Genomic DNA, 27,431 nt, shown 5'->3' with positions numbered 1-27,431 from the left:
GATGTTTCAAGTTCTTGGCCAGGACAGATAGATTTATTCAGAAAAGAGTTTCTGATGAGAAAATCTTTTAATCAAGAACTGGAATTAAAATAGAATATAATATTCATAGCAAATGGAGTTTGACATAAATCATGACTCCAGCTTGAGTTGGGATTTTGTAATAGAGAGATTCTAGTGCATGGTAACATATGATTATAGGTTCATTTAAGATAAACCTTATTACTAATTGGGTGGCCATGGCATGCTATGCTAGGTGTTAATCATGATCTATGAGGTGCATAAAATGATTTATGGTAAGAAAGAGTTCTGATGATATTAAGAGTTGATATCATGTCTCATTGCCAATTAGTGATGAGCCTAGTAAGTCACACACATACACAAGTTATCACCTATTTAAATATGATTTAATTAATTAATTAAAGAGTTTAATTGATTAATTAAATAGGTTTGGTTTGCAATTAAATTGCAAAGTCCCTAACATGACTTGAAATCAAATCTAGATTATTGGATGTATAGTATAAGTTAAATTTATATTTTAAGTATTTAAATATGAATTTAATTATTGAGAAATTAATTAATAGAGATTAATTAATTAATTTATATTTGATATAAATTGATTAAAAGAAGAAAAATAATTATTTTGGATTAAGAACTCAAAATTAAGACACAGGGGCATTTTGGTCATTTCACAGTGTGACACGTGGCACCATGAGATGGTGACACATGGGATTACACATAAACTTGCCAAATGTTTTTTAATCATGTAAGATGATTAAAATCAAGATTAAATATAGGTTTGACACTTGGCACAATGTGATTGGGTCACTTAAACCTAGAGCTAATCAAAGTGTGACATGTGGCAAGGGTTTAATGTGTTAACCTAGCTATTTAAGTGTTGTTATGAAAAGAAAAATAACCAGCAGCCACTCCTCTCCTTTGTTACGCCACTTTGAGGCTTTTCATCTATTCTTCTTCATCTCTCATCAATTCAAAGAGATTAGCCATCAATCTCTTGAATTAAGAACACTAGAAATTGTTTCTAGTGTCCTGTTTACATCTCTAATCTCTTAAAAGGCAGAACTTGAATTTCTAATTAATAGAAAAAGCTTTAGAAGCTGTTTAAGGGCTGCCATAGGTGTTCTTGGTGTGGACAAGCTAGAGGGATAACATCTGGTGTCCTGAAGATGAATCTCAAAGGCTCTGACACGCTGCAGTGCATCAAGAGGTTAGTGTAATCGTTCTTGATTTAATCTAGGGTTCTAAAATTAATCTGATTAATTTTAAAATCTTAAATGGCAAATACAGATCCAAAAACATATTAAAAGAGTTTTAATATGTTGTTTATCATTGAAATCAAATAGATAAAAATAAATCTTACATGATGCATGTGACCCTAGGTGAAAATTTTTGAATTCAATGGTATAAACTTGTGTTTTTCACGCTTCCGTTCCTTCATCATTGACATCAATCAAGTCTCAATTGTTTAAATCAGAATCCTAATTCACATTGTCAAAATCAATAACACACATATGAAAATAAAATGCTAGTATATGTAACTTCAACTATTAACATCTAATTCACTCCCACATATCCATGAACACCATTAATCACCATTTAATTCATGAAATTATCCATCTCCTAAGTTCCTCAAGGCTGCCAAATTGGCCAGTTTCACTAGTCCCTCACAATTTGTTCAAAGCCCTAATTCAAAGTGTCAAAGTCAACAATATACATACAATTAAATTCTAATACTCTTAATCCCCTTAATCAACATTATTAATCACCAATTATATGCACAAAATTTTCAATGTCTCATGATTCCCAAAGCTATCGAAATTGAAGAAATTATACAAGTCTCAATAATTTAAATCAAACCCTAATTCAATTGTCAACCCTAACATACACATGCAATTGAATTCTAATACATGCAATTGCCTTCATCAACATCATTAACCCCCATTTACATGTAAGAATAAATCACCCTCTCATACCCCTCAAGGTTGCCGAATTGAGGGACTCCCAATTACCCATCATTTCCTTCAAATTTTCCATCACACTAACTCAATTAACCCTCAATTGAAGAATTAAAAGAAAAGAGGTAAGAAATTATGCACTAACCTTAACTTGAGAGAATTCTAAGCTTGTAAAACTTCACAATTTATCCTTCCTTTTGCTACGTACAAACTCCCTAAGGTGTGGAGATGAGTTTTAATGAAGGGACTTGTGATTTTAGGTGGAGAAATGGAGAGATTTAAAATTGCATGCAAGAAAAATCCATGGAGGTAGATCGTGTTTGTAATACCCCGAACCTCCGAGTTATGAATAGTATCATTTTTGGTCCATGACTAGTACTATTCAAAAACACCTTGAGGGCCAAAAATAAATAGAAAATTAATTGAGATAGACACAATAAAAATTCAACTGACCCAAAAATATAAGGATTCACCAGGTATATTGTAAAAGAGGGATTATGACCCAATAAGGGGCATTTTGGTCAATTCACTTTAACGGTTGATTTTTTTTGACCAAAAGGTCAATTTAATTAAATAAAAATAAATTATTAAATTATGAATAAATATTGAGAAAAATTTAGTGTAAATATAAAAAGAAAAGAAAGGAAATAAAATTGTAAGTTTTATGACATTTTTGACACAATTAAAAATTTTAATTAAAATAAACTAATTTTGGGAATAATATATATAAAAGATAAGATAAATTAAAAAGCCATTTCTTTCCTTTCTTTCCCATTTAGTTACCACCCACTCTCTCTACTTCTCTCTTTCTTTCCTTCTTCTTTTTCCTTCTTTCTCCATTGACACCCATTCTCAAAACTCAATTCCTTGCTTTTCCTCTATGGGTTTTGCATCTAATTGGTAGAGAGCATCAAATTAATTTTTGATTGAGAGATTAAAAACAAGAAGAGCAAGATTTGGAAGAGATTGGAAGTGGGAAAAATCATCAAGTGAGGTAAGCTCTCTCTTTCATGCTTGATTAACCAAATATGCTTTGAATCAAGTTTGGGTGTGATGAATTTACATGAGAAAGCATGAAATTTCATAAGAAATTGAAAGAAAACATGTATGGAATCTAAACTAGGGTTTTGGCCAAATTGGAGAAAAGTTAGGGTTTGATGTCTTTGAATGAAATTTATGATGAGATTAAGCTTAGTTGAAGTAGTATACATGATTGGGGCAAAGAAATTGCATGAAATGTGTATAAATTTAATTATGGGAGAGTAAGGTTCGTGGGAAAATTAGAGTTTTGGTGCTAGAGAGTGAAATTGGTGTGTCTAGTGTTAAATTATGGTCATTTGAGGTTTATTTAGTTTGAATTGACATTGGGTTGATGAATGGAGGTAATGAAATGGTAGGATTAGGGAAAATTGCAAACTTTAGTATTTGAAAATTGTGGGGTTTGTTCTAGGAAGTGCCATTGATGTGTCAATGCTAAATTATAGTCATTTTGGGTGAATTGAGGTTGGTTAGTGGGAATAATTGAAGAAATGAAAAATTTGAACCTAGGGCAGAATTTGCACACTGAGTTCAGTGTGTTTGATAGCTCATAAATTGAGCTACACAACTCCAATTGGTGTGAAACCAATTGGAAATGAAACTTAAGACATATCCTGGCCCGAAAATGACCTTAAGCTATCAGGCATGAGCCTTGAATTTAGAGACAAAATTCTGGAACCTGCAGAATTTGACCATATAAACAGTAAATTTTGCATGGCCATAACTCTCTCTAGAAAACTCCGATTTAGGTGATTCTTGAATTGATAGAAACCTAAGAAATAGTAGAACATTTCATATGAAGAACTTGAGGCCAAATTATGGACTTAACTCAATCAAATTGCTGAGCAAAGTTGAATCACTGAATCTGCAGAACTACAGATTTACCATATGAACAACAAATTTTGCATGGCCATAACTCTCTCTAGAAAACTCTGATTTAGGTGATTCTTGAATTGATGGAAACCTAATACATAGTAGAGCATTTTGTATGAAGAACATTAGACCAAATTATGAACTTAACTTGATCAAATTGCTGAACGAAGTTGGATAGATAAATCTGCCAGAACTGAATCTACAAGATGAATAGTGACGTGAACAGTAACCGTATTTTGGTCATAACTTGAGCTACACAACTCCAAATTAGGCGATTTAAAAAGGAAAATAAAGCTAAGACCTAAATGAACAATTTTCATGAAGAAACCTTACCAAATTGTGATCGAAACTAGGTAAAAATAGGGTTCAAAAATTGGGGCACCAAGTTGTCCCAAAACCAAAATATTCTAAAATTTTCAAAGCTAACTTGGGATGCATTAGACATGCAAGTAATGAGTTCTTGGCAGCAATTGAGATTGGCATTAAGGTGTTCTATTTGTGTATTTTCAGTAGAAAAAGAAGTTAGAACGGACAAGGAGAAGTAGGTAAGAAGGAAGGAGAATTATTGAAGGTTTGTGTATAACTAACCTGTCACACCATACCCCTCCGTAAGGCATAACATGATCCCGTAGTATACCTAATGAATTACCAACTTCGTCTACTGATAACCCATTAAATACATTACAAGGGATTTTAAACCTTTTCTTACTTCTTTACAAAGTGGTGAGCACTATTTACAGGTGTTAAAAATTTTTTTAACTGAAGTGAAACCAGATAACACATTTGAAGCATTACTAATTTCTATAAAAATTTTGGTAGAGTGCCATCTGTATTTTGAATAAAACAGTTCTTCAAAAACCTGTAAAAAGCACTTCCAATATTTTGTTCAATCCCCAAACTCCAATATCCAATCAATACAATAAGTTTCTCAACATTTGCCAACTCAAATCCACAATAATTTTCCAGTGTTTTCAAAAACTGAGATAAAAGAAATATATTACAATATTTACAAGCCAAAATAATTTACAAATTTAGTTTACAACTTTAATGTACAATTTTAATGTACAATTTTAATTTACAACTACTCAAAACCAAGAATAATATATACATACAGTGAATATACATTACAATATAAAATACAAAATATGGTATACTCAGTATACCCGATGAACTCTCAATGTAGCACTAGCAAATTTAGTCTCTGCTGTCTCACATCTGTCTACTGCGACAAAGAATGAAAAGCTATCGTTGAGCTAATGTTTCAATGGTGCACAACATTAACAAAATGCAACTTTAAATCATAAATCATAAGTCGTATAAATAGTGGATACTTAAAGCCATAGTTAAATTCAAAGACAGAGAATGTCATAAAGAATTTAAACTCCATTTCACAATATCACAATAAATATCAATAAATCATACACACAGCTTAATCATGTTCCAAAGTCCAATTCGTCCCAAAAGCTGATGGCTAGTGAGGAATAACATAGCTAGCTAGCAATAAAATGAGTACTCATTCTATTCGTCCTCAATAGGCACACACCTCAACACTTCAGCCAGAGAGGGAATGCAATGTCAATTCGTCCCACTAGACAAGCTAGCAAGGAATTCAATCAATATACATGATAGCTATGGTTTCAAACCATTTATAATGTTTTTCAAGCAATGAGTATCCATCAAATATCCATTCAAACAATTTTCCACAATTTAAAACAATAATATATAAATAGTCATAATTTATTTCAATTGAAAATTTCAAAAGAAATAACTGTTGTGCACAAACCTCTGATAAATGTCTCTTGGTCCTGACTCAGTGTTTCCTTCCCCTTCCCTGAGTCTTTGCTAACTGAAACACATAATTTAAAGTGTTTCAGTACTCATTTAAACTATCTCAAACAATAAGGCTTAATAATTAATTTATTGAATTCTATTATTTTCCTCAGTCAACCTAAAATGTTGACCCTTGATGCACTCTAATGTTAGTATATGTTACCAATATGTCACATTTTATAGCCCTTTAATGTTAGTATATGTTAACAAATTCATTTTCAAGTATATTGCATTTTATTGCAATTTGTCAGATTTCGGTACACTAATTTGACCTAGTCAGATGACCTAGTTCCCTCAGTTTTCGGGTTTCGGTCCAAACTACAAACTTGTAGGTCTATGTCTTATTACATGTAGGGCAAAATTTCAGGTTATTCTGAGTTGTGTAGACCAAGTTATGGTCAATTTACTAATGCTGGACAGAATGCACCAAAATGGTAGGTTTAGGTCATTTTTAGGTCACTTTTGGTTCGGCCAGTTTTGGTACTTGAACTTTTGCAAGCTATTTGGCTTGGTTTTGGCCATTTATAGGCTTTGTTGTATTCATAAGAATTGTAGATATATGTCTAAGCTATTCATGGTAAAAATTTCAGGTCATTTGGACCTGTTTTGAGTAAGTTATGATCACACTAACTACTGCCCAAATGGTCAATTTTCAGGCTTTCAAGTCACTAATCCGGATTTTGTTATTTTTCAAGTCACCTTCTAGGCATAATTTTGGTAAACTTTCTTCATGAAAGTTGGCACATTTTGTGCCTAGTTTCACCTCCATTTGATCTCATACCAATTGGAGTCACACACTTAAGGTTCTAAGCTAAAATATACACTGCCCTATTACACATTGTTCATCCCTTACCAATTACACATCCTATACTTACCAAGTTAACTCTTTCATGCCAATTCTGGTTTGTACCATACCACTAACACACTTTACAACACATTTTGGTCATTTTGGATAGCTTGTAACCATTCTCAATATACACACTATAACTCAAAATTTTCCAAAGTCCATTTACACAATTTAACCACATGAAGATACCTCATTTACATGTCCAAATCCAAATAATTATTCACATACACACGCTGCCACCATAAGCAACATAATTCAACAAACCAAACCATGAAACAACATATTTCTAACTAAACATTAAATTTGCCAAATCACCTCATGAACACATCTCCTTCAAATTTGCTTTCAAGCTTCCAAAACCAAGTGCACTATCACACATACACTTACTATACATTATCCAAATTATTTTTATATACATAAACACTTACATCAACATCTTATACTACCATTAACAAGTAAAAACAAACTAAATATGTTGAGTTCTCATGGCTGCCGAAATGGTATACCACCATTAAAATATCAAACGTCAAAAATTCTTCCATAAATCAACTACCCACAACATCCACTCAAAGTTTAATGAAGGAAGATTGAAAAATACACACTTACCTCTTTAGGAATTCTTCAAAACCTCACCAAAACTTATCTTTCTTGCTCCAAGTATGCTGCCCAAGGTATGATGGTCAAGTTTAATGAAGGGAGCTAGTGTAAAGGATGGCTAAATCATGGTAGACTTGAGCTTGGAGTGTGGACGGCAATGGTGGATTCCCATGGATGTTTTCGGCTGGTTTTGCAAGGTAAGGTTGAAGATGAGTTCTTGGCCTCCCAAGTGTCCCTTTAGGTGTCCCAAATTTAAGGTTAGTGGAGCACTAAGGTGATATAATGGTTGTTTATTCCAAGTTTCCAATTTTTGCAATTTGGCCACCACACTTTCACTATTTACATAATGTATCTCCTTTTAATTTTTCATGATATTTTCCGAGTGTAATATCATTTATTTTTAATGGAAATTTAGGTCAAAAGGCAACTCGGGATGTCAAATGACCACAATGCCCCTATTCGGGTTGCATTCCCAATTTTTCGGTAATACCGAGTTTTGTCATTTTCTCGATTTCTCATTTTTCTTTGTACTAATTAATTAATTTTTCTTTGATATTTCTAATGACATTTATACTTCAATAGATGTTTATTTAAGTCCTAAAAATATTTTTTAGGGTTCCTCGTAGTCCAAGGCTAGTCAATGGCCCACGCCGTAACTTCTCGGTGCTGTTACCCATATCTATGGTTTTCGGTTTATTTTTATTGTATTTTCTTTTCTTGTATTTCATTATTTTATGTCTCCTCACCCATATCTAAGTTTAGTTCTAGGCATCCTAGCTGTCCGGACAACACTGGTCACCAGAATAGTAGAACGCAGTACCGAACATAGGGGTGTTACAATTTCCCCCCCCCCCCCCCCCCTTAAAAAAATTTTGTCTCGAAATTTTACCTGGCATCAGTTTCTGAACAGCTGTGGGTGTTGTCTCCTCATATCCTCTTCACGTTCCCAAGTAGCTTCCTAGCTTGCATGATGGTTCCACAGCACTTTAACCAGGTGTATCTGCTTATTCCTCAGCTGCTTCACCTCATATGCTAGAATTTCTATGGGTTCTTCCTCATATGAGAGGTCTGGATTTACCTCAATCTCTTCAATTGATAGTACATGAGATGGGTCAGATCTATACCTCCTTAACATGGACACATGAAAAACACTGTATATCTTTTCTAGCTCTGGAGGTAATGCTAACCGATATGCCAAAGGACCCACTCTCTCTAGAATCTCATATGGTCCGATGAAACGAGGACTCAGTTTCCCCCTTTTTCCAAATCTCATAATCCTCTTCCAAAGAGAAACTTTGAGGAATACCTTATCACCCACTGCATATTCAATATGTCTTCTCTTCAGATCAACATAGGACTTCTGACGGTCTGATACAGCTTTGAGTCGATCTCTGATCAATTTGATCTTTTCCTCTGTCTGCCGAACAATTTCTAATCTAATCATCTTTCTTTCACCTACTTCATCCCAACATAGGGGAGTTCTGCACTTCCTGCCATACAAAGCTTCATATGGAGGCATCCCAATGCTTGATTGGTAGCTGTTGTTAGAAATAAACTCAATCAAAGGCAAGTGTGTATCCCAACTACCTTCAAACTCAATCACATAAGCCCGTAGCATATCCTCCAATATCTGAATTACCCTCTCGCATGGCCATGCGTCTGCGGAGTGGAATGTCTTTGAAGTTCAATCTAGTTCCTAGGGCTCTCTAAAGACTACCCCAGAATCTAGAAGTGAACCTAGGATCTCTATTTGATACAATTGATACTGGCACTCCATGCAGTCTTACAATCTCATTTATGTACAATCTGGCCAATCTCTCCAAACTATAGTCCATCCGGACTGGCAAAAAGTGAGCAAACTTGGTTAGTCTATCAACTATAACCCATACTACATCATGACTATTATGTGTCCTCGGAAGTCCCATCACAAAATTCATAGTTATCCATTCCCATTTCCACTCTGGTACTGGTAATGGATGCAACAAGCCAGCTGGAACTTGATGTTCTGCCTTTACTTGCTGACAAGTTAGGCATTTGGAAACAAATTCAGCTATATCCCTCTTCATACCCATCCATTAGTAATGCTCTTTCAGCCCTCTGTACATTTTAGTTCCACCAGGGTGCATAGCAAAAGGAGACTCATGTGCTTCCTTCATAATGATCTGTCTCAATTCCACATCATTAGGAACGCACATTCTGCCCTGATGTAGTAGTAAACCATCATTTCTCAAAGAAAATTCAGGTTTTTTGCCCTGCTAGACTTCTTTCAGTGGCTTCTGATATTTATCATCACTCTGAGCAACCATTCTGATTTGATCAATCAACACTGGTTGTACATGCCATGTAACTACTGTCTGTCCCTCATCATCAATCTCCAAACTGGCATGCTGTGCTTTCAACTAATGTACCATGGACAAAGGAGATGTCACACCCTACCCCTCTGTAAGGCATAACATGATCCCGTAGTATACCTAATGAATTACCAACTCCGTCTACTGATAATCCATTAAATACACTACAAGGGATTTTAAAAACTTTTCTTACTTCTTTTACAGTGGTGAGCACTATTTACAGGTGTGAAAGACTTTGGTGAACTAAAGTGAAACAACTAACTCATTTGATTTATTTGGAGTATCTGTAAAAATTTTGGCAAGGTGCGATTTGTATTTTGGACAAAACAGTTCTTGTAAAACTGTAAAAGCACTTCAATATATTTTCAAATCTCAACTCCAACATTTTTATCAACACAACACATTTCTCAAGTCAATTCCATAGAAATTTTTCAAAGTCTGAGATAAGGAAATATAATACAAGTTTTACAAGTCAAATAACTCATAATAAATTTACAACTTCAAGGTACAATTTGAATTTACAATCGCTCAAAACCAAAAACAAAATGTACATACGATGTCATACATTACAAGACAAAATGCAAAATATTGGTATACTCATTATACTGTAATCCTCACTTGGATGTATTAGCGCCTAGTCTGCTGCTCTGTCTCTCTACTGCGATAAAGAATAAAGCTATCATTGAGACAATGTCTCAGTGGTGCACAACATTAACCAAATACAATTTTAATTCACAATTCATAAATCATATCAATAGTGGATACTTAAAATCATAGTTAAATTCAAGACAATGAATGTCATAAGGAATTTAAACTCCAATTCATAAATTATCAAAATTCATAATAACACAATTTAGTCAAATAGTTTAAGGATACCGTATTGCCAATTCATGCACAATTTGATCAAATAACTGAATAATACCTTTTTGCAAATCAAAAAAACAAATCTATCAAATAATCGAATAATATCGCTTTTGCAAATCAATAACACAATTCAATCAAATAACTGAATAATATCGTTTTGCAAATCAATAACACAATTGATCAAATAACTGAATAATATCGTTTTGCAAATCAATAACACAATTGATCAAATAACTGAACAATATCGTTTTGCAAATCAATAACACAATTGATCAAATAACTGAACAATATCGTTTTGCAAATCAATAACACAATTGATCAAATAACTGAACAATATCATTTTGCAAATCAATAACACAATTGATCAAATAACTGAACAATACAATGTTGCCAATCAATAACACAATTTAGGTCATGACACAAATTTTTCCATATATGCCGTGTTGTACACCACGACAAGACATGCTCACCCCAATAATCGAAATCAATGAGGGAGGAAGCTAGCTATATAATGAGAACTCATCCATACTCACCTCAGACTGGGAAGTCAAAGAGGGAGGAACATAATCATACTCACCCCAGACTAATAAGTCAAAGAGGGAGGAATAATCACACTCACCCCATTAATGGAGGAGGAACATATTATCAGTGTCATGCCAATTGTGAGTCAAAACAATTCCAAACATTTTATTCAAATGATCCGTAAGAATCCAATAAATTTCCAAAGTTATAATTTCATTCACAAAATGGCAACACAATTCGTAATTCACTTCAATTTCCACAAAAACCATTTACAGTGCTTTTCAATCAATAAGTATCCATCAAATACCATTCAAACAATTTTTCACAGTTTCAAACCATTCACAATGTTTTTCAATCAATAAGTGTCCACCAAACACATTTCCACAATTTAAAACAATGATATGCAAATAGTCAATATTTATTTCCATTGAAAATAATTCAAAAGAAACAGTTGTTGTGCACAAACCTCTGATATTTGTCTCCTGATCTTGACTCAGTATTTCTTTCCCTTTTGCTGAGTCCTTGCTAACTGAGAAACACAATTTTGAAGTGTTTCAGTGCTAAATTAATTTGCCTCTAACGATAATGTTCGATAAATAATTCACTAAATACCTTTATTTGCTTAATCACCCAATATACCGACCCTCGATGTTTTCTAGGTAAATTAGGTTTTAGTGTCCTTTACATGTCACATTCGATAGGGTTTTAGGTTTGGTACGTTTTACCAAAGTCATTTCCTTGCTTAGTGCATTTTAATGCAAATTCTTTGGATCAGGGACACTGGTTTGACCTAGCCGGACGACCTAATTCCCTCAGTTTTCGGGTTTCGGTCAAAACTACAAACTTGTAGATCTAGGTCTTATTGCACGCGGGGCAAAATTTCAGGTCAATCCGCGTTAAGTAGACCAAGTTATGGTCATTATACTATTGCTGGTCAAATGGTACCAATTTAGGTCAATTTTAGGTCAATTTGGTCAACTCTGGTTCGGCCAGTTTTTGGACCCGAACTTGTGCAAGCTTTTTGACTTGCTTCTGGTCATTTCTGGGTTTGGTGTCTTCATAAGACTTGTAGGTATGGGTCTTAACTATTCATGGTTAAAAGTTCAGGTCAATTGGACCTGTTTTGAGTGAGTTATGGCCTAAATACTCACCGCTGCCCAAATGGTCGCTTTTAGTTCTCAAGTGTACCTAATCCGAATTGGTCATTTTTCACATCACCTTGCAAGCAGAATTTTGGTATGATTTCTCAATGAAAGTTGGCACATTTTGTGCCTAGTTTCACCTCAAATTGGTCTCATACCAATTGAGGTTACACATTTCAGGTTATGGGCTAAAATGTACACGCCCTCAATATGCATTTCACACCCCACTTCAAACACACATATACCTTGCAATTTGGTTCACTTCCTACCAATCTGTTTTGGTACATTAACCACAGTATAATCTACTTTACATTAACATTATTTTGGGCAGATTACCATTACTCTCAACACACCAAATATAATTCACATTTACAATATCTCAATACCATTACATACACACCTAAACACCACTAATTCTCACATACACTTTACACAATAATTTCATACACATAACCTTCATTCCTTAATGCCACAATTCTGCCAACACTCCCATGAATATACACATTTATTCAAGTGTCCCCAAGGCTGCCGAAATTTGTCCTTCAACATCAAAGTGCCCTACAATTTACCAATTCCCATCCAAGTGCATAAATCACCATATATATTTGAAATAATTCATTAGGATATTAAACCACCATGATCAACATTATTCCTTATCAATTATATGCATAATAATTCATCAAATGCATGACCCCATGGCTGTCCAAAATGGCTATTTCAATAACTAGTTAAACTCTAAAATTTCCTTCACAAAACTAACACCCATAACATGCACACAAAATTTAACAAAGGAATTCTCAAAAATGCAAACTTACCTTTAATTGTAACTTGCTAAACCTTCACCAAACTTCTCAAAATTGGTATCAATATCTTCCTTGTGATGTGTAGACTAACTTTGATGAAGGAACTTAGGAAGAAATTGGCTTGAAGTGGATGGGTGGAGCTTGAACATGGGGCGTCAATGGTGGAATTTGGGAGGTGGTTTCATTCTGCCAAGAAGAAAATCAATGAAGAAGAAGATGAAATGGACGTGCACTTGTCCACTTAAAGAATTTATATACCCTCCCTAGTGCTCCACTAACTTAGGTTTTTAATTATTATAATTAAACTTTCCATTATCCCATTTTATATCCCTTTATGTTTTTAATTATACTACCCATGAAATTTCATTTTTATGGCATTTTCAAAATTTAATACTATTTATTTTTAAAGGACATTTAGGTCAAAAGTTAACTTTGAGTGTGAATTGACCAAAATGCCCCTATTTGGGTTGTACTCTGATTTTTGATTTTTGTCCGTTTTTCGATTTCTCACTTTTCTTTGTACTAATTATTTAATTTTTCTTTAATCTTTCTAATGAGATTAATTCTTCCATAAGGTTCTATTTATGTCCTAAAATGTTTTTTCCGAGGTTCCCCGCAGTCCAGGGCCAGTCAACGGTCCACGCCGTGACTTCCCGGTGCGGTCACCCATCGCTAGTTTTCCCGGCTCGCTTAACTTGATCACATTTCTTTGCTATTATTTTTCCTTTATTTTTCTTGTATTTTCTTTTCTTGTATTTCATTATTTTATGTCTCCTCCCTCATATCAAGGTGTGGTTCTAGGCATCCTAGCTGTCCGGACAACACTGGTCACCGGAGCAGTAGAACGCACTACCGAACTTTGGGGTGTTACAGGAGAAACTCTGAGACTTGTCATAGTCTTGTGACTTAAGGTGTCAGCCACCACATTTGCTTTCCCTGGCTGATAGTCTATTAAGCAATCATAGTCTTTAATCAGTTCTAACCATCTCCTCTGCCTCAAGTTGAATTCTTTCTGGGTGCTCAAGTACTTCAAGCTCATGTGATCTGTGTAGATGTAGCATTTCTCCCCATACAAATAGTGTCTTCAGATCTTCAGAGCAAAAATAATAGCTGCAAGCTCCAAATCATGTGTTGGGTAGTTCCTCTCATGCAGTTGCAGCTGGCGTGATGCATAAGCAATGACATTCCGATCTTGCATCAGTAGACAGCCTAACCCATTGTGAGAAGCATCACTATAAACTATGTATCCTTTACCCGGTGTAGGTAAAGTAAGGACTGGAGCTTCAGTCAAACACCTCTTCAACTTATCAAAACTCTGCTGGCATTTATCTGTCTACTGAAATTTTACATCTTTCCGAAGCAGCTTGGTCAGTGGAGATGCTAACATAGAAAACCCTTTCACAAACCGACGGTAATATCTAGCTAAACCCAGAAAACTGTGAATTTCTGTGATATTACTGGGTGGTTTCTAATTAAGGATAACTTCCACCTTGCTGGAATCTACCTTGATCCCTTTAGCTGACACAACATATCCCAAAAAAGAGATTTCTTTCAGCCAAAATTCACATTTCGACAATTTGGCATATAGCTGTTTCTCCCTTAAAGTTTGCAATACAATCCGTAGATGTCTATCATGCTCCTCTGCATTCCTCGAATATATCAAAATATCATCAATAAACACTACCACAAACTGGTCGAGATATGGTCTGAAGATAGTGTTCATCAGATCCATAAAAGCAGCTAGAGCATTAGTTAACCCAAATGGCATTACTAGAAACTCATAGTGGCCATATCGAATTCTGAAAGCAGTTTTAGTAATACTCTGCTCTTGCACTTTCAACTGATAATAACTAGATCGCAAATCAATTTTGGGAATACAGCTGCACCCTTCAACTGATCAAACAGATAATCAATGCGAGGCAATGGATATCTGTTCTTTATTGTCACCTTATTAAACTGTCGGTGGTCAATACATAAGCGGAGAGTGCCATCTTTCTTCTTAACAAACAATACTTGTAACGATCAGACTCCAACCACTATAGGAATTGTCCGCTTTGGCCATAAGCCTCACGGTTTTATCCCATAGGTGGAATGGAGAACTTCCTAGGAGGTCACACATCCTAGGATTTCTCTCAAGCGAGCACGCTTAACCCTGGAGTTCTTCTAACTCTCCAGGCCATTCCACCAAAAGGCGCCTCTCATGATTAATTCCCCCATTTTATATATCATTACTTTTTGAACCCAAGACCATTTCCGTGCTTTGCCGATGTGAGATTTGTCTAAGGGACCTTTCTCCCCCCTTTTGAGACTCAGTGTCTTTGCTGAGGTTTGCCCCACCATTGCCCAAGAGGACACTCGAGCGGCTCTGATACCAATTGTAACGATCAGACTCCAACCACTAGAGGAATTGTCCGCTTTGGCCATAAGCCTCATGGTTTTGTACCATAGGTGGAATGGAGAACTTTCTAGGAGAGTCACAGTCAGCTGGTAGAGGTAGAGGCAGAGGTAGGGGTCCTGGTAACACTCATGGAAGTCAAAGTATTGTTAACCAGCCAGCACCCAGTGGCGCACCAGTCAGAGTGTATACCATGCGTTAGAGGGAGGAGGCTGAAACATCAGACGTAGTAGCTGGTATTTTCTCCATCCTTGACCAAGATGTATATGTGTTATTTGATCCTGGCTCCACACATTTGTATGTTAGTGCTAGTTTGATGTGTTCTACTGCTATTCAGTGTGTACCAATGGACTATGATGTGCTAGTAACTAGTCCATTAGGCCAGGAGGTCAGGGTAAATAGACTATATAGGGATTGTCCTTTGGTGATCCAAGGACACACTTTTCTATCTAATTTGATTAAAATTCCCTTCAGAGATTATGACATTATCTTGGGCATGGATTGGTTAGCCAGGCATTATGCAATGATTGACTGTAGATTGAAAACAGTCACTTTTGATCTTCCTCAGTATAGTGATGTAGTAATACATGGGGAGAGGCAGTTATTGCCTTCAAACATCATTTCAGCTGCACTGGCCAGAAAAATGATTAGGAAGGGGTGTGAGGCGTACTTGGCACATGTGATAGACACCCAAGTGGGTAGTCCAGCATGGAGGGACATCCCTATGGTATATGACTTTCTAGATGTATTTCCTGATGAATTGCCAGGATTACCTCTAGAAAGAGAAGTGCAGTTTGAGATTGATATTATGCCTGGTGTGGACCCAATCTCCATAATGCCATACAGAATGGCACTAGCAGAACTAAAAGAATTAAAAGTGCAGTTGCAAGAGCTGCTTAATAAGGGCTTTATTCGCCCTAGTGTGTCACCTTGGGGAGCGCCAGTGTTGTTTGTAAAGAAGAAAGATGGCACTCTCTGGTTATGCATTGACTATCGTCAGTTGAATAAGGTGACAATAAAGAACAGATACCCATTGCCCCGCATTGATGACTTGTTTGATCAGTTGAGGGGTGTAGCTATGTTCTCCAAAATTGACCTGAGATCAGGTTATTATCAGTTGAAAGTACAAGAGCAGAGTATTTCTAAAACTGCCTTTAGAACCCGTTATGGCCTTTATGAGTTTTTGGTTATGCCATTTGTGTTAACTAATGCTCCGGCTGCTTTTATGGATCTGTTGAACACTATGTTCGGCCATACCTCGACTAGTTTGTTGTGGTATTCATAGATGATATATTGGTCTATTCGAGGAATGCAGAAGAGCATGATAGACATCTGCACATTGTACTGCAAACTTTGAGGGAGAAACAGCTATACGCCAAATTATCGAAATGTGAATTTTGGCTAAAAGAGATATCCTTTTTAGGGCACATAATATCAGCAGAGGGTATTAAGGTAGATCCTAGCAAGATAGAAGCTATCCTTAATTGGAAGCCACCCAAAAATATCACAGAGATTCACAGTTTTCTGGGGTTATCTGGATACTACCGTCCATTTGTGAAGGGATTCTCCATGTTGGCATCTCCATTGACCAAGCTACTTAAGAAAGATGTGAAATTTTAGTAGACGGACAAATGCCAATAAAGTTTTGATGAATTGAAGAGGTGTTTGACTGAGGCTCCAGTCCTGACTTTACCTATACCAGGTAAAGAATGTACAGTTTACAGCGATGCTTCTCACAATGGGTTAGGCTGTGTACTGATACAAGATCGAAATGTCATTGCCTATGCATCATGCCAGCTAAAACCGCATAAGAGGAACTATTCGACACATGACTTGGAGCTTGCAGCTATAGTATTTGCTCTTAAAATCTGGAGACACTATTTGTATGGGGAGAAGTGATACATCTACACAGATCATAAAAGTTTGAAGTATTTGGGCACTTAGAAAGAGTTGAATTTGAGACAGAGGAGATGGTTAGAGTTGATAAAAGACTATGATTGTCTGATAGACTATCAGCCAAGAAAAGCTACTGTGGTGGCTGACGCCTTAAGTCGCAAGACTATGGCAAGTCTACGGGTTACTCCTTTGTCTATGGGACATGAGTTGAGATCATTACATGCCAGTTTAGAGATTAATGATGAGGGGCAGACAATAGTTGCATGGCATGTACAGCCAATGTTGATTGATAAGATCAGAATGGCTACTCATAATGATCAGAAGTATCAGAGGCTGTTGGAAGAAGTCCAGCAGGGCAAGAAATCAGAATTCTCAATAAGAGATGATTGTCTATTGCTACACCAGGGTAGAATGTGTGTTCCTAATAATGTTGATTTGAGGTAGATCATTTTAAAGGAAGCACATGAGTTTCCTTTTGCCATGCACCTAGGTGGTACAAAAATGTATAGAGGGCTAAAGGAGCATTACTGGTGGATGGGTATGAAGAGAAATGTGGCAGAGTTTGTTTCCAAATGCCTAACTTGTCAGCAAGTGAAGGCAGAGCATCAAGTACCAACTGGGTTGTTACATCCACTACCAGTACCAGAATGGAAATGGGAGAGAATAACAATGGATTTTGTGATGGGACTTCCAAGGACACAGAAGAGTCATGATGCAGTATGGGTCATTATTAACAGACAGACCAAGTTTGCTCATTTTCTGCCAGTTCAGATGGACTACAGTTTCAAAAGATTGGCCAAATTGTACATTGATGAGATTGTGAGACTGCATGGAGTGCCAGTATCCATCGTATCAGACAGAGATCCTAGGTTCACTTCTAAATTCTGGGGTAGTCTTTAGAGAGCCCTAGGAACTAGATTGAACTTCAGTACGGCATTCCACCCACAGACAGATGGCCAATCTGAGAGGGTAATTCTGATATTGGAGGACATTCTACGGGCTTGTGTGACTGAATTTGAGGGCAGTTGGGATACACACTTGCCTTTGATTGAGTTTGCTTACAACAATAGCTACCAATCAAGCACTGGGATGCCTCCATATAAAGCTTTGTATGGCAGAAAATGTAGAACCCCGTTGTGTTGGGATGACGTGGGTGAAAGGAAAATGATTGGACCCGAAATTGTTCAGCAGACTGAGGAGAAAATCAGGGTAATCAGAGATCGACTTAAGACTGTATCAGACATTCAGAAGTCCTATGTTGATCTGAAGAGAAGGGATATTGAATATGCAGTGGGGGACAAAGTATTCCTCAAGGTTTCCCCATGGAAGCGGATTATGAGATTCAGCAGAAAGGGGAAACTGAGTCCTTGATTCATTAGGCCATATGAGGTTTTAGAAAGAGCGGGTCCTTTGGTATATCGATTGGCACTACCTCCAGAGTTGGAGAAGATACATAATGTCTTCCATGTGTCTATGTTGAGGAGGTATCAATCAGACTCATCTCATGTACTACCAGTAGAGGAAATTAAAGTGAATCCAGACCTCACATATGAGGAAGAACCCATAGAGATTCTGGCTTATGAGGTGAAGCAGCTACGGAACAAGCAAATACCATTGGTAAAAGTGCTGTGGAACCATCATTCGGGCTAAGAGGCTACTTGGGAACGAGAGGAGGACATGAGGAGACAACACCCACAGCTATTCAGAGATTGATACCAGGTAAAATTTTGAGATGAAATTTATTTTAAGGGGGAGAGAATTGTAACACCCTTATTTGCATAGCCTGGTATATTTCACTGTTCCGGTGATCGGAGTCGGTCCAGACAATTAAGGGGATTAGAACCACACTTAAAACAACTAGATAAGCCATAAATACAAATAATTAGTAATTGTCAATTAGTTAAGTATAAATAAGAAAAATAGAGCATAAGAAGTTAAACGAGTCGAGAGTCACAGCGATGGGTGACCTTCTCAGGAAGCACTGCGAAGTTGATTTAAACTCAAATTTTGAACCGTAAAATGTGACGCCGCGGTCCGTAAGACTATTATAAACATAGTGGAAAAGAGAAAATCATGGAAAAAGGTTGTTAAGCCAGTCAAATAATTAGGTCAGGAAGCCAGAAGAAATATTGAATTATTTGCAAACCGGTTTGAACCGGCGAGGGGTAATTTGGTCAATTGACCCCGAGAGCTGACTCCTGACCTAACTGTCAAATAAAATCGGAGAAAAGAAAATTTCTTAGTCAAGAATTAAATTAAAGAACTAATGGAAAAATAAATAAAAAAAAAAAGAGAAAAGTTGAAAAGGGTAGTGACATCATGTGGTGACATAAGCATGATGTAATAAATTTTTATTTTTAAAATTTGACATTTTGGGAAAATTACTAACAATTAAAAAGCAAAAAGAGAAAAGAAAAAAAATTGGTTGTAACACCCCTCACCCATCTAAAGTGTAGCCGAGCAAGGCGTGCTACACGGCCTGCCGGAGCACCTGATCTTATCTGATTTCATTATAGTTCTTGATTTATTTATTCAAAAACTTTATTTAAGGTTTAGGTTTTTTTTTTTTACTTTTATCAAAATCTAACTAATCTGGAAATTTCAAAAATTTTAACGATAATCCGACAAAGTGTCGGCTGTAATTTGGACTAACAGTTCTTCTGAACCTGCCAAAGAATTCACAACATATTCAAATTCATAGCTCAATTTATCTCAATAATATCTCATCAATTTCTCAAAATTTCTTAAACTCAATCTCATTCAGAATCATTATAATTAGACAATGAATTCAAACATCAGAATTCTTACATTTCATTAACTTATATAATTTTCCAATTAAGTACATAAATTTGTCAAGTACAGGATATACAAATGAAATTACAATATACTTAGAATGAACAAAATACATAACATGTATAATTATGAGCCCTATCTACATGCATTGCTGAGGAGGTGACAATCTTGAACTCTTTGTTAGTAGTATGCCCTAGAGCATATCATTTAGTATGTATCTTGTACATATTTTAAATAATAAAAGGCATTTCCACTTTTCCGTTTACATAATATATTTATGTGTAATAGAAAAGGTCCATTGATATTTTGTTAGAAATATTATTCTTAAGTTGTTAAGAATATGAGTGACAATATTTCTAGCACAAAGTATCATAAATAGGTTCACAATCGAGGATACTTCATAATAAGGACATGACTTATCCAGAAAGATTGTATTCATGTTTGTTCCCAAGTTATTTATATGAGATATAAATAAGATGGAATGGTGAGTCTCATGCCATATAACAAACATGATAGGCACTTATAAATGATAAGTAGGCCGAACCAGTGACACTTATGACAAGCACATGGAGTTTACTCTTGTCAATGTTTTGTCATAAATCATATCTGCATATAATCTTTAGACCGAGATAGCACAGATTATCTTGTATATAGGTAGATTGAGTTCGCTCCGGCTTTCCTACTTGTACTATGTATGGGTATATGGGCATGTGTGGGCTCCTGCTAGTTATATATGGAGGTAGGTGTTGATCAAGAAGGAATCTGTTCCTCTAAGTAAATAGAGATAAAATCCTATGTTCATTTAATTGTTCTTGATGTTTCAAGTTCTGGCCAGACAGATAGATTTATTCGTAAAAGAGTTTCGATGAGAAAAATCTTTTAATCAAGAACTGGAATTAAAAGAGAACATAATATTCATAGCAAATGGAGTTTGACATAAACCATGACTCAAATTTGAGTTGGGATTTTGTAATGAGAGATTCTAGTGCATGGTAACATATGATTATAGGTTCATTTAAGGTAAATCTTATTACTAATTGGGTGGCCATGGCATGCTATGCTAGGTGTTAACCATGGTCTATGAGGTTCATAAAATGATTTAGAGAAATCATTTATGGTAAGAAAGAGTTCGATGATATTAAGAGTTGATATCATGTCTCATTGCCAATTAGTGATGAGCCTAGTAAGTCACACACATACACAAGTTATCACCTATTTAAATATGATTTAATTAATTAATTAAAGAGTTTAATTGATTAATTAAATAGATTTGGTTTGCAATAAAATTGCAAAGTCCCTAGCATGACTTGAAACCAAATCTAGATTATTGGATGTGTAGTATAAATTAAATTTATATTTAAAGTGTTTAAATATGAATTTAATTGATGAGAAATTAATTAATAGAGATTAATTAATTAATTTATATTTGATATAAATTAATTAGAAGAAGAAAATAATTATTTTGGGTTAAGAACTCAAAATTAAGACACAGAGGGCATTTTGGTCATTTTGTAGCAGTGACACGTGGCACCATGAGATGGTGACACATGGCATAACACATAAGCTTGCAAATATTTTTAATCATGTAAGATGATTAAAATCAAGATTAAATATAGGTTTGACACTTGGCACAATGTGATTGGGTCACTTAAACCTAGAGCTAATCAAAAGGTGACATGTGGCTAGGGTTTAATGTGTTAACCTAGCTATTTAAGTGGGGTTATGAAAAGAAAACACAACCAGCAGCCTCTCCTCTCATATGTCACGCCACTTTGAGCCTCTCCAGCTATTTCTCTTCATCTCTCATCAATTCAAAGAGATTAGCCATCAATCTCTTGAATTAAGAACACTAGAAATTGTTTCTAGTGTCCTGTTTACATCTCTAATCTCTTAAAAGGCAGAACTTGAATTTCTAATTAATAGAAAAGGCTTTAGAAGCTGTTCAAGGGCTGCCATAGGTGTTCTTGGTGTGGACAAGCTAGAGGGACAACATCTGGTGTCTGAAGACGAATCTCAAAGCGCGAACACGCTGCAGCACATCAAGAGGTTAGTGTAATCGTTCTTGATTTAATCTAGGGTTCTAAAATTAATCTGATTAATTTTAAAATCTTAAATGGCAAATACAGATCCAAAAACATATTAAAAGAGTTTTAATATGTTGCTTATCATTGAAATCAAATAGAAAAAAATAAATCTTGCATGGTGCATGTGACCCTAGGTGAAAATTTTTGAATTCAATGGTATAATCTTGTGTTTTTCACGCTTCCGTTCCTTCAATTGGTATCAGAGCCACTATATTTGCCATTTAGATTGTTGATTATATAATTTAATTGTGTGTTTGATCATGAGATCAAGAGATTCATTGCTGGTTGGATCATGAGATGTGGCGTCACACATGGTGAAGCCACCAATGGTGGCGGCAACAATGGTTCCATGGGTGATTCAAGGTTTGGCTTTTAATTCTGCAATTGTTGTATGATCTAAGGCCTATTCTTTGACTAATTAAAGTGTTTAATTAGTTGTTTTAATCACACAATTAAATTATGATTCAAATCAGAATTTTAAAAATTGTTTGAATGTGATTCAAATCTGAATTTTAAAAGTTGTTTGAATGTGATTCAAATCTGAATTTTTAAAGTTGTTTGAATCATATTTAAATCTGATATAATAAAATTGATACAATAAAATACATAACTGATTAATTAAAAAATATTTTAATGTGATTAAAATCTGATATTTAAAAAATCTTTGAATGTGATTCAAATCTGAATTTTTGAAGTTGTTTGAATGTGATTCAAATCTGAATTTTTAAATTTGTTTGAATGAGATTCAAATATGAATTTTTAAATTTATTTGAATCATATTCAAATCTGGATTTTTAAGTTGAATATGAGATATTCAATTTAATTTAAGTATGTATGTTTTATTTAATTGTTAAATAGTGATATGCATGATGGATGATCATGGACTATAAAAGACCAATGTGATTGGATTTATTTCTTTTATGTTTCTTTGGGATTGTAAATTAATTAATTTATTTTAATTTATTTTGGGCATGTATTATTAAGTTTGTAATATTTTTGGGTTGTAATTTCATTTATTTAAGTTCTTGTAAATTCGCCTTGGTATGCCAAGGATTACTATGTAATATTGGATTGCAAGAAGTTCAAGGAGGTCAAGAGCATTGGTGGGACCGTGGGAGGAATTCAATATCAAGTGTTGATTATGTACTCCTTCAGCAACTCTTGTAAAATGAATGAATGAAATGCACCTAGGAATGCCCTGATTCAATTCTTGGTGGCTCAGAATTGAATCCCTTAGAAAGTCCATGATCATACCATATTTACTGCTTATCCATGAATGCATGAGATGTATGGGAATGTATGCAATTATATGATATATGCATGCTAAATGGATAATGTGCAAAGTGAGACCTTAATAGTAAATAGAATGACCATAAAATCTTCTAAACAAATGATTAAGTTGGAAATGCTATAATTAAAGTAATTATAACATAGGCCCTCCATTGGGGCAATTATTTTAAGAAATTTTAAATAGTTGCATAAGATGCAATTTATTTAAGAGATTTTCTTAAGAATAATTGTTAAGCATGAGATGTTGTAAATATGTAAATGGTTTAGTGGCCAATATTGGATGTACCTGAGGACATTAAAATTATTTGCATAATTACTGGCTCAATGGGATCAACTTAACTAATGCAAGATAAGTCAATAATGGATGTACCGAGATTTTGAGCATTAGGGGCTAGGCAAAGGATTGAACCTCACATGAGATGTGATGGGCAAGGAGTTGCTCACTTATAGTTTATTGTAATTCCAATAATGGATGTACCTGAGGATGATCAATAGAATTATAAGAATTCAATCACCCACTAGAAATCCATCCAACTAGGATTTCCGTTTTCTACTTTGGAAGTGTAGGATTCGCTAAGTTAGTGGGAGGACCAATTTGATTAAAAGACCATAATCATTTTGGTTAATTACATGATACATTTACTAATTAATCTGGTTATTTTCTGCAGTTAATTTTACGATAAAAATGAGCACAAAACAACCACCACCATCCAATATCCTTGCAAGCATACTTGATCACAACAGTTGACAGAACCTAATCATGCGATTGGCTAAGAAATTTGAAACTTGTCTGAACCTTGAACATATAGGATATGTTCTATATTCAAATGTTCTGGTCCCTTACCTCCAGAGGCCACACAAGAGGAACATGATACTTTGGACAAGTGGAAGGAGCATGATATGAGAGCTAAGTGTTACATGCTTGCTTCCATGAGTAATGAGTTCTGAAGCAACATGAGAACATGCAGTGCTAGTGAGATCCTCCTTCACCTACAAGAGTTGTATGGTGAGCACGGCAGAATGCTAGGTATGAGATATCTAAACAGCTTATTCCGTATGAGGATGTCCGAGGGACAGAATGTTGGGATCATGTCCACAAGATGATTCGGTGATTGAGCGGTTGGAACATCTTGACTTCAACATGGATTTCCAACTACAGACGGATTTGATCCTTGATCCTTCACGAGTCTTTTGGGAATTTTGTGACAAATTTCCATATGACTAAACAGAATGCACCTTAGCTGGTTTACTCAACATCTTGGTTATTGCCCAAAAGAATATGCTGGGCAATAAAGGAAAAGAGGTAGCTTTGGTTGCATCTTCTTACTGGAAAGTCCAACAAGAAGAAGGGCAATAAGAAAAAGAAACCTTAGATTCTGGTCCTTCCAAGAAAATAGCTAAGCAGAAAGGAAGACTAAAGCTGATAAAGGCAAAGGAAAGTGTTTCCATTGCCAATAGGAAAGAGTTTCCATTGCCAGTAAGAAAGTGTTTCCACTGGCCTGAGTATAGCAATCTAATTGAAAGCAATGCCGTGGTGAAAACCAACTCAAGTTCAAAATATATTTGGCACTTAAGGTTATGTCATGTTGCAGAAGATAGGATTACAAAATTGGAGAAAATGGGATTCTATCCTTATTGGGCTCTGAGCCTACTTCAACTTGTGAATCTTGTCTTCAGGGCAAAATGACTAGATCACCCTTTGTTGGACAAGGGCTAAGAGCTGAAAATATTTTGGAGCTAATACATAGTGATGTATGTGGTCCATTTAAAGAAATGGCTAGAGGGGGCTTTCATTATTTTATTACCTTTACTGATGATAAATCAAGGTTTGGGTATTTGTATTTGATGAAATACAAACATGAATCCTTTGAAAAGTTCAAAGAATTTAAATCTAAAGTAGAAAATCAAACAGGAAAGAGTATTAAAGCTCTTCGATCAGATCGTGGAGGTGAATATTTGAGTACTGAATTTGATGAATACTTGAGAGAGCATGGCATTGTTTCACAGCAGACTCCTCCAGGAACGCCACAGCTGAATGGTGTATCTTAAAAGGAGAAATCGTACCCTATTGGATATGGTACGTAGTATGATGAGCTATACTGATATGCCAATCTCCTTTTGGGGATTTGCATTAGAATCAGCTTTATATATTCTGAATAGGATTCCATCAAAATCAGTTTCTTCCACACCTTATGAGATATGGCATGGAAGAAAACCAAGTCTTAAGCATGTTAAGATTTGGGGTTGTCCACTTATATCAAAAAGTGAACACCGATAAATTGGAGACCGGATCGTAAAAGGTCGATTTGTTGGATATCCAAAAGATAGTTTTGGATATTATTTTTATTTGCCTACTTCACAAAAGGTTGTGATAAGTAGAGATGCCACATTTCTTGAACAACAGTTTGTTCAAGAAGGAGGCAAAGGAAGGCAAATAGAGTTAGAATTGGAGAATTCTGACCAACCAGCATCAGGATGGATATAGATCCATCTAGTCAACCTATACCCGTTGATGAAACATCTACACTGTTCCTCGTAGAACAACCGAGTATCTCACCCACCAGTGAGATATGGTTTTCTTCATGAAGAAGAACAAGAGTTGTCTACTCATGAAGAAGTAGATCATGGGGATGATCCACTTACCTATTAAGAAGCTATATCAGATATAGACACTTCAAAATGGATTGATGCTATGAAATCCGAGATTGATTCCATGTATAAGAATCAAGTTTGGGATCTTGTTGACCCACACAAGGTATTGTACCTATAGGGAACAAATGGGTTTTCAAGAAGAAAATTGGTTCTGATGGAAAGGTAGAGACCTATAAGGCAAGGCTAGTAGCGAAAGAGTTTCGCCAAAGGCAAGGAATCGACTATGAGGAGACTTTCTGCTTTGTTGCCATGCTTAAATCAATTAGGATTTTACTAGCAATAGTGCATACTATGATTATGAGATTTGGCGGATGGATGTCAAAGCGACTTTTCTCAATGGATACATTGAAGAAAACATTTTCATGGAACAACCTAGGGGATTTGAATCCCAAGATGGTTCCAAGGTATGCAAGCTAAAGCGATCCATTTATGGGTTGAAACAAGCTTCGAGGAGTTGGAACATCCGTTTTGATGAAGCCATTAAATCTTTTGATTTTATCAAAAATGAGGATGAGCCATGTGTATATAAGAAGGTTAGTGTGATGCTATCACTTTCCTTGTCTTATATGTGGATGACATCTTGTTGATGGGTAATGATACTGGTATGTTGTGACTATAAAGGTATGGTTGTCAAATACATTCTCCATGAAAGACTTAGGGGAGGCAACCTATATTCTTGGGATTCGCATCTATAGAGATAGAGCGAAAAGAATAATTGGTTTATCCCAAAGTCTATACTTGGAAAAGGTGTTAAAGAGGTTTAACATGCTTGATTCCAAGAGAGGATTGTTACCAGTGAGACATGGTATCCATCTTTCTAAAGAGATGTCTCCAAAGACACCTAAAGAAAGAGATAAGATGGCCAGGATTCCATATGCTTCGGCTATTGGAAGTTTAATGTATGCAATGTTGTGTACTAGGCCGGATATCGCATATCTTTATTAGTTTGACTAGCGGTATCAATCCAATCCAGTTTGGAACATTTGGATAGTATCAAGAATATCCTTAAGTACTTGAGAAGAACTAAGGATTTATTCTTGATTTATGGAGGTGGAGACTTGCAATTGGATGGTTATACTGATTCTGATTTCCAATCAGATATCGATGATAGAAAGTCTACCTCTAGATATGTGTTCATTTGTAATGGAGGTGCGATCGGTTGGAAGAGTTCCAAGCGAGCACATTGCAGATTCCACTCTGAGGCTGAATATATTCTGCATCGAGATCTTGCAAAGGAAGTCTGTTTTGATAAAGAAGTTCGTGATAGAAGTTACAGTAGTTACTTCCATTGAGTCAGCAGTTCCACTACATGTGACAATAATGGAGCGATCATACTGAGCTAAGGAACTAAGGTCTCACCCAAAATCCAAACACATAGAAAGGCACTGCCACATTATCAGAGATATAGTTGGGCAAGGCGATTTAGCCATGCAGAAAATAGCATCAGCTGAAAAACTAGCTGATCCATTCACTAAGCCTTT

Source organism: Hevea brasiliensis, chromosome 7 (assembly GCF_030052815.1).
Source record: "Hevea brasiliensis isolate MT/VB/25A 57/8 chromosome 7, ASM3005281v1, whole genome shotgun sequence".
Taxonomy (NCBI): Eukaryota; Viridiplantae; Streptophyta; class Magnoliopsida; order Malpighiales; family Euphorbiaceae; genus Hevea; species Hevea brasiliensis.
This window is presented reverse-complemented; position numbering follows the sequence as displayed.